Consider the following 12,623-nt stretch of genomic DNA (forward strand, 5'->3'; position numbering starts at 1 on the left):
ACTGTTCAGAACGCCCCACCAAATGCCCAGAATACCCTGCCGAATATCCAAAACTTACAAGAGGACACGAATCTTCCAACGGGGCCAGCTCCGCCCCCGCTTCCACCACAACTGTCTAAGGTCCATGTACCCAATCGCCCCGACTCTCCCTTCGAGTTCGAGGTTGATCATACAGCTCTGAAATTGAGCAAACTGGAGAAGCTCTTTAAGAAATCCCAAGGGGTCAAGGCTATGCCGGATATCGAAGACGGATATACCGAGGAGGCCGTAACACTCCCCGATAGGTTCAAAATGCCACAAATCGACCGCTTTGACGGGTCCGGCGACCCCATGGTCCATCTCCGACTGTTCGCAGACATCTTGCGGCCAATGGGCCTAACACGACCACAGAAGCTTTCACTATTCGGCCGAACCCTGTCGGGTGTGGCCGCCCATTGGTACGCAAAGTTACAAGATGAAGTGAAAAGGAATTGAGATGAAATGGCTGAGGCCTTTGTCACGCAATATTCATATAACACTCAGATCGAGATCACAACCCGTGATCTTGAAACGACAAGGCAAGAGCCCAAGGAAACTTTCTCGGACTTTGTAATCCGATGGAGGGCAAAGGCGTCAATGATGACTTTAAGGCCCACTGACAAAGATCAAATCCGGATGATTGTGCGCAATCTCCACCCAAAGTTGATGCAGAGAATGATTGTAGTCCCCTTCCCTACTTTCGCAGATTTACATGAGATGGGGGTGCAAATCGAAGATGCAATGAAACAAGGTCTGTTTGACCACGACAGAGAACAATCGAGGAGGACTTTCAACCGCAACAACAATGCGAGCCCGAGTGGCGCTGCAAATACGAGAGCCTCGGAAGTTAGTATGGTCACCACCACTCCCCCTCCCCCTCCAAGGCCCATGGCTGCCACACCCTTCTCCGGCGCGTCTGGAAGCAACACACAAACCAACAGATTCCAACCGCGAGGCCAAAGAACCTTTACCCCACTATATATGCCCCTGACCAAAGTTCTGGGAATATTGATCAGAAAAAATCATTTGAAACCCCTGGAGCCAAAGCCATTACCGAATCCACTCCCCCCCTCTTATGACCCAGCAAAATACTGTGCGTATCACCAACAACACGGTCACGACACCGACCGTTGTTACAGATTGCGTCATGAGATCCAGGATCTTATTGACAAACAGGTGATCGCGCCTCCTGATAAACCCAATGTCACAACCAACCCTCTCCCACCACATAACCAACCTCCCCCTCCCAACAGAATTAATTTTATCCAGACTGGGGTCGCATCTTACGATCCTAGCATCTATATTACGCCCACCCACCTACCCAAGCCGGAGGTGCTCCTCCCCGACGGCACTGATTTCTTGTGCATGGTGGACATCTCCAAAACCCAACCAGAACCGATGGTGGTGACCGTCGAAGACAGGGCAGGGCAGATTTTAGGAGAGAATGAGATTGTTGAATCTGGGACTGGACAGAGTTTTGCTGGGGGAGCCTATGATCCAAGCAAGTACATCCTATCAATGAGCCGAATTGGGCTAGGTATAGAATTGCCAGAGACAAGAGAGCTATGCATGATCCGGGGGGATGGATCTGGGCTATGGGCAGATGATCTGACAGCCGTAGAGGAGGGCTTTGCCAACCTGCAATTTTTCGATGACCAGGAACTGGGGGATGCGTCAATCAACTGGTATGATTATGAGGGATCAGCGGAGGCCACTGGATGGCTCGAGGATCAACCAGATGCAGTGGGGGAAGCCCAACCAGAACAGAGCCCGGCAGGGGCGGAAGTATCAGTTGTGGCCGGAATGGCCGAAAGTCAAGTTGTATCGCCGGAGAGCGCCGGTGCTAAGAATTCCGCTCGAGATTTGGGCATTATGGATACGGGAATTGTTGAACAAACAGCTGTACTGATGCAGCTGGAACGAGAAAAGTTTGAGGAGGCTGAGAGAATTAGGAAAGCTAAAAGCCCTGAGGGGACTGAAAGTGCTGTGTGCACGAAGATAGAGAATGCTGCGAGCATGTGGACAAGGAGTACTGCGAGTGCAACTAAACCGGAGCCAGACAGGTGTCTGTTGGCTCCCGATGGAATGTGGTGGGAAGACGATGACTTATGTCTTGCCCACACGGATGAAGACTGGGGGAATAATCAACCGGATGACACTTGGTACCTCGATGAGGTTGACCACATGACGAGAAGTGGGCGGTACTTCAAACCCCCACACCTGGACCAACCCGAGGCATCCGGGAAGGACAGAGAAGCGGAGAAGCAGAAGGAGAAGCAGATTGAAGAGGAAGCTGTGCTGAAACAGTTGAAAAAGATACAAGCAGACATCTCCATCTGGGGACTGCTAATGGCATCACGAGTACGTAGGGAAGCTGTCCTATCTGCTATGGACAAGTCCAAACTCTCCATAGACACCACGCCTGAACAGCTGGTTGGGCTGGTTTTTCCGGGAGGAGGTTCCCCGGCATTAACCTTTTCGGACAAGGAACTACCGCCTGAGGGCACAAATCATAACAAACCTCTCTATATTTTTGTGGAATGTAGAGATAAGTGGATACCGGTGGTACTTGTTGATACCGGGTCTGCAATTAATATCTGCCCGACCAGAACGGCATATGCAATCGGGTTGAAGCCCGTGGACTTCGTCCCAACTACCCAAGTGATCAGAGCATACGACAATACCAGCAGAGAAGTGATGGGGACTGTTAAAATTCAAACCAAGGTTGGTCCAGGACAACACAGCATTGAATTTCATATCTTGGACGTTCCCGCAACCTTTAACCTACTTTTGGGGCGACCGTGGTTGCACCAGGTCAAAGCAGTCTCTTCCACTCTACATCAGATGCTAAAGTACCCTCACGGGAAAGGGGTAGCGATCGTTTTTGGGAATTCATCAATCCATCCGCCGCCGGAAGTGTCCACACCTGTCTTGGAGATCGAGCACGACACGGAGGATGTGTTTTTGTCGGGGTTCACTTTGGCCGAGGCTCAAGTGGTGCAGAATGTCATGGCTGTGAATGAGGGTATGTACGTTAGTGCTCAATCTATCTACCTCATGAACAAGCTAAAACATACCCCTGGGATGGGATTAGGGAGAAGCGGCCGGAAGGGCGTCTCAGTGTTGGCCGAAGTGCCACACAACCCTCACGCCTTTAGACTGGGTTATCTGCCCACCAAAGAGGACTGGGTGAGGAAAGGGAAAGAAATGGCCGGAAGAGACAGGGCAAAGAAGGCTGGGAAGCCATTTGAGTTAATGCATAGGCCCATCTGGGGTACCCTAAACGGACGCTTCGTCCGGGAGGGGGAAGATTTTCCATTCTGCGGCTTCCCAGAGCCATGGCTGAACGCGGAGAAGAAGCGCGTGCCTGGTTTTGAAATCTTCTTCGACATACAATTACCTGGGGATGACGTTGCCGAAGCGCAGACAGACCCACCAACTGAGGTTGAGTAGTGTAGAACAGTGGATCCTGAGAGCACAGAGCTTGAAATGGGGGTAGCACTGGCGAGTCTACTATCAGATCCTCTGATCGACCAAGAGTTCTTGGGGGATAACTCTTTGGTTTCTATGATTGGAGATGAAATAGCTGCGGGCTTTCCAGCGCCGATTTTGGATGCATCTATCGCACCTTCTCTCATCTGGCAATATGAAGAAGGCTTTTTATCTAGCAGCTCCAGGTCAGGTAGTGAGCCGGAATCTGATTCCACCGAATCTTGTGTGTCGGAATCAGATTCCAGCTCGACTGAGTCTGAGTCCGGTATTCCTGGGGGTGATAACCCGGATGCCACAGTCCTGTCTAGGTCGTCATTTTCATTTTCTTTTGAGTCTGTTGTAACAGAGGAATCTGACGGCTTGGAAATATTTAATGAGAATGATGTGGATGTGGTTTCTGAGTATTTTTCTGTGCCTGTGATTTATTGCTTAAATCAGGATTTTCAAAATTTTGATGAAAACAACGAGGGAGAAATTCCCCCAGTTTTGCAACGGTTAATTGATCAAGAGCAGGAAAGATTTGTTAAACCTTTAATGGATGAAATCACTACTGTGAATGTTGGTAATGAGAAGGACCCGCGGCTAGTCCAGATTGGGTCCACGTTGTTTTCGGAGGAGCGCGAGCGCTTAGTCGCTTTATTAAAAGATTTCAAAGATGTTTTCGCGTGGTCCTACGAAGACATGCCTGGAATCGATCCTGAGATTGTACAGCACCGGATCCCTCTTGATCCCGAGGCCCGCCCTGTCAAACAGAAACTCAGAAGGATCCGCTCGGACTGGGCTCTCAAAATTAAGGAAGAGGTCACCAAGCAAATTGACGCAAGGTTCCTGCTGGTATCTGAATACCCAACTTGGTTGGCCAACATTGTTCCGGTGCCAAAGAAGGACGGCAGAATTCGGGTTTGTGTAGACTTCAGAGATTTGAACAGGGCCAGTCCGAAGGACGACTTTCCCTTGCCACACATTGATGAATTGGTGGATTTCACGGCAGGACACGCCTTGCTTTCGTTTATGGATGGTTTCTCAGGCTATAATCAGATAGTAATGGCACCCAAAGACCGGGAGAAGACTGCGTTCACTACCCCGTGGGGTACATATTGTTATAGAGTGATGCCATTCGGGTTGAAAAATGCTGGAGCTACGTATCAACGGGTAGCAACTACAATATTGCATGATATGATCCATAAAGAGGTCGAGGTGTATGTGGACGACATGATTGTCAAGTCCAAAGAAAGAGAGGGCCACTACACCGCCTTACAAAAATTCTTTCAAAGGATCAAAGAGTTTCGGCTGCGACTGAATCCCCAGAAATGCACGTTTGGTGTTACAGCGGGGAAGATGCTAGGGTTTCTGATTACACAAAGGGGCATCGAGGTCGACCCTTCCAAAATCAAGGCCATCTTAGAAATGCCACCACCAAGGACTGAAAAGGAGGTGCGAGGCTTTCTGGGTAAAGTGCAATTCATAAGACGGTTTATTTCTAAATTAACCTTGACTTGTGAACCACTTTTTGGTCTCCTGAAGAAAGGAAAGAAATTCCAATGGGACGGCCGATGTCAAGCAGCTTTTGAGCAGATCAAAGAGTATCTACAGAACCCGCCCGTGTTGTCACCACCAGAGCCGGGGAGACCGTTGATATTGTACCTTTCGGTAACTGAGACTACCATGGGCTGCATGCTCGCGCAGGAGTCAGAAGACAAAGTGGAAAGAGCCATCTACTATCTGAGCAAAAAGATGCTGGATTACGAGACCCGCTATACACCGCTGGAGAAGGCTTGTTTGGCCTTGGTATGGGCAACCAGGAAGCTGCGGCACTACCTGTTAGCTCACTCTGTAATGTTGGTTTCGCGTTTGGATCCCATCAAATATCTTTTCGAGAAACCAGCACTTACGGGTAGGCTAGCTCGTTGGCTGCTGTTGCTCTCCGAATTTGATTTGAAGTATGTAACGCGCAAGTCAGTAAAAGGGAGAGCGGTAGCGGAGTTCCTTGCCGACCACCCGGTTGAGGGGGATGAAACGGTTGAGTATCTATTCCCAGATGAAGCCATTCTGCACGTCGAAGATGAAACTTGGACGATGTACTTTGACGGAGCGTCAAACCAGTATGGGTACGGGATAGGGGTGTTGCTGATAGCGCCTGACGATTCTCGTATCCCTTTAGCATTCAAGCTCCAGTTCAAAGTCTCGAACAATGAAACAGAGTATGAGGCATGTATTGCTGGCCTGGAAGCAGCCCTAGAACTGGGGGTAAGACGGTTGGACGTCATTGGGGACTCGAACCTTGTTGTGTCTCAAGCAAAAGGAGATTGGAAAGTCAAGGAGGAAAGGATGATAATTTACCACCAAACCTTGGATTTGCTAATTCCTCGATTTGAGAAGCTAAATTTCACCCACCTCGTAAGAGAGAACAACAGGTTCGCAGATTCACTAGCAACTCTATCTTCTATGATAGACATCCCGTCCGGAGTCCGGATGCGTCCAGTCATTATTGATCAAAAGTTTGCGCCAGCATACGAGTCGATTTCCGCCATAGATGAGGTTCAAGACGGCAACCCCTGGTATTACGACATCTGGAACTTCTTGGAAAAGGAGACATATCCACCAGGGGCAAATGCCAAGGATAAGAGGGCCATCAGAAGAATGGCTGCTCAGTTCATTATCTGCGGGGGTAAGCTGTACAAAAGGGGTTATCTGGGAATGCATAAGCTCTGTGTAGAAGCTGAAGAGTCGAAACGCCTGATGGAAGCCATCCATGGGGGGGAGTGCGGTGCACACATGAATGGAGTAATGCTGGCCAGAAAGATCCTCAGACAGGGCTACTACTGGTCAACCATGGAGGAGGATTGTATTAGTTTTGTTCAGCGATGCCACAAGTGTCAAATTCATGCAAACCGCATGAACATCCCGCCGTCAAAGCTGTACAACATGACTTCGCCATGGCCTTTTTCAGTCTGGGGAATTGATGTGATCGGAGCTGTTACCCCGAAGGGGTCAAACGGGCATGAGTTTATCCTAGTAGCGATAGATTATTTTACAAAGTGGGTCGAGGCCCAATCATACGCAGTGTTGAAGGCGTCGCACGTCGCAAAGTTCATCAGAAACAACATCACCTGTCACTACGGGTGCCAAACGAGATAATTTCAGATAATGGTTCCCACTTCAAGAAAGAAGTGATAGACTTGTTGGAGAAATACAATGTGGCTTTCCATAAGTCATCTATATACCGGCCGCAGACCAACGGAGCGGTTGAGGCCGCCAACAAGAATATCAAACATATACTGCAGAAGATGGTGGGAACCTATCGGGATTGGCCAGACAAGCTGCCATTTGCTCTGTGGGGCTACAGGACTTCAATCAGAACTTCTACTGGAGCAACTCCATATTCATTGGTCTATGGAATGGAGGCTGTTCTACCCATTGAGATTGAGGTTCCGTCGTTATGAGTATTGGCTGAGTGCCAAATAGCCGAAGCAGATTGGCAGCAAAGCAGATTCGAAGAACTCATGCTCTTTGATGAAAGAAGACTGAAAGCACTATACCACATCCAAGGCTATCAACGCAGAATTGCCCGGGCTTTCAACAAGAAGGTTAAGTCCAGGAATCTGAAAGAAGGAGATTTGGTGCTCAAAGACAACCGAGCTCCCATCCACGACCCAAGGGGCAAGTTCAAACCCAATTGGACTGGTCCTTACATCATCAAAGCTATCTGGTCAGGTGGAGCTGTGGTTCTGATGGATCTAGATGGCTTGGAGTTCTCACAACCGATCAATATGGACAAGTTGAAGAAATACTATCCTTGAGAGGCTCGCTAGGCCGAAAACCCGAAAGGGCGCCCTAGGCAAAAGTCAGAGCACAAAAAAATTAGAAAATTTAAAAACTGAGCTCGCAAGGTTGAAAACCCGCAAAGGGCGGCCTTGGCAAAAGTTAGAGCGCAAAAGGAGAGTGAAAATACTCGAGTGAACCTTGGCCTGAACTACGTAAGGCTTGATTCCCATCTTTGGGATACGTAGGCAACTTCACCTTGAAGTTCAGCCATAAACTTTTCCCCGATCAACTCTGTCCATTTCGATCATCTCAGTCATCTTTATCCATCAGCATTTATCGCGATCTCCGGTACAGTGCTGTTCAAACTAGGGGCAACTTTCCGTTGCCGCGACGGTGCAAAGTTACTCAGACAAGGGGCAACTTTCCGTTGCTATGAAGTGCCGCATTGTTCTTCAGACTAGGGGCAACTTTCCAGTTACAGGGATCTGGGGTTGTGCATCTCAGTGACAGATCTTCGGCGTGTCCAGTTCTGATCCACATCGAAAATAGTTTTGAAAAGTTTTAATAAAAGTTGACTTTGTTCAAATCAATCTTTTTACGACTAAGACCATTTTTGGACCAAAAGCGGAAAATTTTCAGTACCATAACCTTCAATTTCATTGATTTCAAAACTGAGTTCTCCTGCTCTTGCATTACAATCGAGGTTGCTTTTTTTAGTACATTCATAAAGAAAACTTGAAAACGCTAAATAAGCAATAAATTTGGGGCATAGTTGAATCAAGTATCTCTGCGTCCCCTCCCAGAGCTGGACGGAGCATCTGATGCCAAGCTAGGCCCAACCTGTGCCTCCTCATTGAGCCAATCCAAGCACTCATCGGACAAAGTGCAACTGAAAGTAGAAGCAGGGGCCAGGAGCTCTCTAGTCCTCCATGCTGTGGCATATCAGGCAAGCTGCGCACCCTGGATCGGGAAAGCGGCTGGGTACTCAATCCCCTCCGGTGGGCAGGTTTGATCATGACCAAACTGACGCAGGAACCGGAACGGTTAGACCAATCAATTGGATCCCAATCAGTCGGGACATACTATAGCTCATTGCCGGGAGGTTGAGCCAAGGACAACGCCAAGCAATGCCGTCTGCGGACAAATTGCACATCCAATCAAACCACCACCTTTCGTCAAGAGCATTGACTAGGCGCTGTCGAAAGAAGTAGCCTCGAGCTGAATAGGTCGGGCAAGAGTCCACAACCTACAACTTGTCCATTAACCATACCTAGGAGAGGGATGGAAAATGAGAGAATAAAGAACAGAGAGATGTACGATGAGAGAAAAGTAAGACAAGGGTTTTGTGAGAAAAACCGAGCCTGAGGGTCGAGTGATGTGAGCAAATATATGTGAGGTCGGGTGGGAAACATTACCTGCAGCAGCAGTGGACTCCCGGCAAACCTAGTCACCTCCCGGCGATAGACAGAATCTAAGCCCATCAGTGTCTCGGCCAAGGTCATGGCAATACAGCTCTTCCCTTCTCTCAAGCCTTGGGCGACTTCAATCAGGCGAATGCTAGCCCCGCCGAAGCCCGAGGAAAGCAGAAAGTGAGACAACAAACATAAGCAGAGGGCGTGTTGCTGGAAACCCTGCCAATAATGGTTGCTGCGGTCACCGGCGTCGGAAAAACGATGGATCAAGTCGAGGATGTCCAGTTCCCCACTGCAGATCAGAGATCGAGCATCATGCGCCGTGAGCCCACACATCCTCCCTAAAGCCTGAGCATGGCCAAAACGGAGCTGGGGCAAGATCACTTCAGAGCATTCAGACTCCATCAAAACCTGAAAATCTTCAAAAGTGGGACACATCTCTTGGCCGCCAAAGCTAAAAACGTGCGTCACTAGATTCCAGAACCTTGCCACGGCATAGAGAAAAGGGAGCTGTAGCGGAGTACGGCTCAGCGTTAATAGTGCATTCAAACCGAAACCCCGAAAGTTCAGCTTTTCCGAACCATCTAGAGAAGAGATCCAAGATGTGAGATTTTTCGCGAGAAACGCCTCCATCTTTGTCTAAAACTAAGATGAAATGAATGTTCCTGAAGTTGAGGCTTTTATAGAGGGAAAAACACTATTCACGGGGACACGTGTCAAAAATCAGGTGGCTGCAGGAATAAGTGGCCGGCCGGCCACCTTTTCTGGCTGGCCAGTCATTCTCTTTTTCAAAAAAGGCCGGCCAGCTGTCTCTCTCCACAAAATTGGCCGGCCGGCTCCCAAAGGTGGCCGGCAATGCTGCAGTGTGTCTCCTTGGCCCTGTTTTACTCTTCGAGGGAAAGTTTCAAGCATTTCCATGCAACGGGAGAGTCAAAGGCCTTCATCTCCCTCCGTTTCGGATGCGTTCCGGTGCCCAGATTGTCCGAAGTACACTCTGTTATTGCTGAGTTTTGTTTATCGAGTTGTTGTTTTGCTTATCGAGTTGTTTGTCGAGCGGACGTGTTTCGTGTTTTCGAGCCATTGTTCTCTGTTTAAACAATCTTTGTTTAAAGTCTTGTTTATTTGCGTTGTCAACGTTGTTGCATTTTGCTTATCGAGTTGTAAACTTCCTAAGGTTCTGTTATATCTTAGTAGGTTGAGTTGCTTAGTTTGTTGCGTCGGTTCACTACCTGACTTGGTGATTACACAATGCACATTCCCATTCAAATTCTTTTTTTGTGCGAAATAAAATGATGCGATACGATGCTAAAAGCTTAAAATACAAACACCTTTTCAAAAGCTATTTCATTCCATCATGCTTTACAACAAACAAAGGTACAAATTTTACAAAAAATAAAACTGCCTAACAATGTGCAAAGTGCTACAAACTACTAGTAAAAGAAAAATAAAGCAGGAAACAACAGCATCAATGTCCTCGGGAACGGGAACGAGAAGCACTCCTCATCCTCTTCTGCGGGACAACCTCTGCACCATCATCATCATCTGAGTCGGAGCTGTCATCCTCAGGATCCCCCTCAGCCTCGCCTCTGTTCCCCGAACCAAGACCGGAGCCCCCCTCCTCAGCAGATGTCTCTGACTGACGGTCGGTAGCCTCCTCCTCCTCCTCCTCAGCATCCTCCTCCTCCTCATCAGGCTCCGCCTCTACAACGTGAGCCCTGCGTCTGCGGACAGGCCCTCCTCGAGCTCCTCGAAAAGGTCTAGATGGCCCGGCTCCTCGGAAAGGCCGGGATGGCCCCGCCCCCTGAAAAGGCCCGGGTGACCCAACTCCCTGAAAAGGCCCAGATGGCCCAGCTCCCCAAGAAGGCCCAGGTGGCCTGCCCTGCGGCTGACCGGACCATGAAGGTATCTGAAAACAAAAAGTTCAATTCAAATACATCAGTCCGAATATATACATCAGATGCAGATACAAGCAAAGGCTACGTGAAGTGGATGCATGTAAATACAGTGTACAAGTGGGGTGTGTGTCAGATGTGCTCTACACAAGTAGTCTATCGATGCAGTAGAAATCAGCATGTCATCAGAAGTATGATAAATGCCAGAAAACTGAAAGGTACCTGAATGCCCGCGACAGACAACTGTGCCTCCCTACGCAGGACCATGCCTTCGAGTGTGGCCACCAGTCCAACCACCTCCTCCATGTACCCTCGTGGTGGCTGCAAATATGAGCTCATAATCATCAGTGAACAAAAGAATGTCTAAACATCTGAATGATGAATGAAAAACAGTGGAGCATACCAGCGGTGAGTCAGGATCAATGGCGTATCGATCACTGGGCATCGGAGGCTCTAGCGGGATCGGGATCGGAGAGATAGCCCCATACTGCCACGCCATCAACTCAGTCGGCATATCTGGCCATCCAGGATGAGGATAAGTCGACAGAATCGGAGGAACCGATCTACCCCCACCTCTAGATGTACCAGCCCTACTAGTAGAAGGGGCGTCTGCAGCCCGAGCTCGGGCCTGGCCCGAGGATGACATACCGACAGGCCTCGTCATCGAGGTGCGAGCTCCCGTTAATGGAGGCATCAAATATATGTGACGGTAAGTGGCATAGTCCCCCTCCTCAAGATATAGTAAAGCATCGCTACCCAGCATAGCGCCGACTACCTCCGAGTAAGAGAGCCTGTCAGCAGTCCGCATACTGACTGGGGGTACTGCGGAAGGATCCTGAGAAAGATACCCCCATACCTGACGCAGAAAGCGTTCCCCCAGGAACCATGCCCTGCCAACCGGCCCTTCGAGCAGGACCCTATACTGGGAGATGTCCGACCCTCCGGTATACTGAAGTCGGAGACCATCACCCAGGGGCGCCCAAGGCTGCCATGAGATCTACGGATGATAAATGCATAAACCAATCAGAAATCGGGAATATACAGAGCAAATCAAAGATGAAAATGAAAGGAACTGAAAGTTCTGAAGTACCTCCGAATGCCGCACAGTGTCAAAGTACTGTCGCAAGTAAATGAGGGTCTCTCGGGGTCTCGGCCGGTGCGGGCCCTCGAACACTAGTGAGTATGGGGTCATGGGAAGCCCTGCCACCTCCAACTCTGGGGCTAATGCTGGGAAGTATACATAGACCCATAGCTGAGAAAAACAGTGCAGAATGTAAGTACGAAATGCGGAGAGCAAAATACAGACTGTAAAAGTGCGCTGTGTGTGCAATATACAAGTAATGAAGAGCAGAAATGTAAATCAAGGGGCTAATGCTGGGAAGTATACATAGACCCATAGCTGAGAAAAACAGTGCAGAATGTAAGTACGAAATGCGGAGAGCAAAATACAGACTGTAAAAGTGCGCTGTGTGTGCAATATACAAGTAATGAAGAGCAGAAATGTAAATCAAGGGGACAGAAAAGTACCTCCCAGGCTCTCCAGTAGCCGCCAAGTAAATCTCCCCGCCCGCAGGAGGTCGCACTCATATAAAAGTAAAGGGTAGCCAGGCCGGCGCCACCCCAGTCATATCGATGGACCTGTGATAGGTCAACCAGAGCGCTCAGCAGGTATAGCCCGACTGTGTTCCCTCTATCGACGAACAGGGTAGTCCCGAAGAGGAACATAAGGAAACCACGGGCGTACTGCTCCGTCTCCTCAGGAGTCTCGGGCACCATCTCCGCCCGCCGGAAGTGGGAAGAGAACCAAGTATATCGGACTCTCCCAGAAACCCTGTCAACAGGCGGGCGAGCCCCCAATAGATACATCCAAGCGGCCTCCCACTCGCCCATATCCTCATCATAAGGGATGGGCCAACCTCCTATGTCTAAGCCAGTCAACACAGCGAAGTCTAGAGGCGTCATGGTCATGTCTCCAGTGGTAGAGAAATGAAAGGAGTTGGTGGTGTCCCACCATTTCTCTACCAAGGCTGCCATAAGTGTCCTC

Source organism: Camellia sinensis, chromosome 6, assembly GCF_055761805.1.
Source record: "Camellia sinensis isolate YWXY chromosome 6, ASM5576180v1, whole genome shotgun sequence".
Taxonomy (NCBI): Eukaryota; Viridiplantae; Streptophyta; class Magnoliopsida; order Ericales; family Theaceae; genus Camellia; species Camellia sinensis.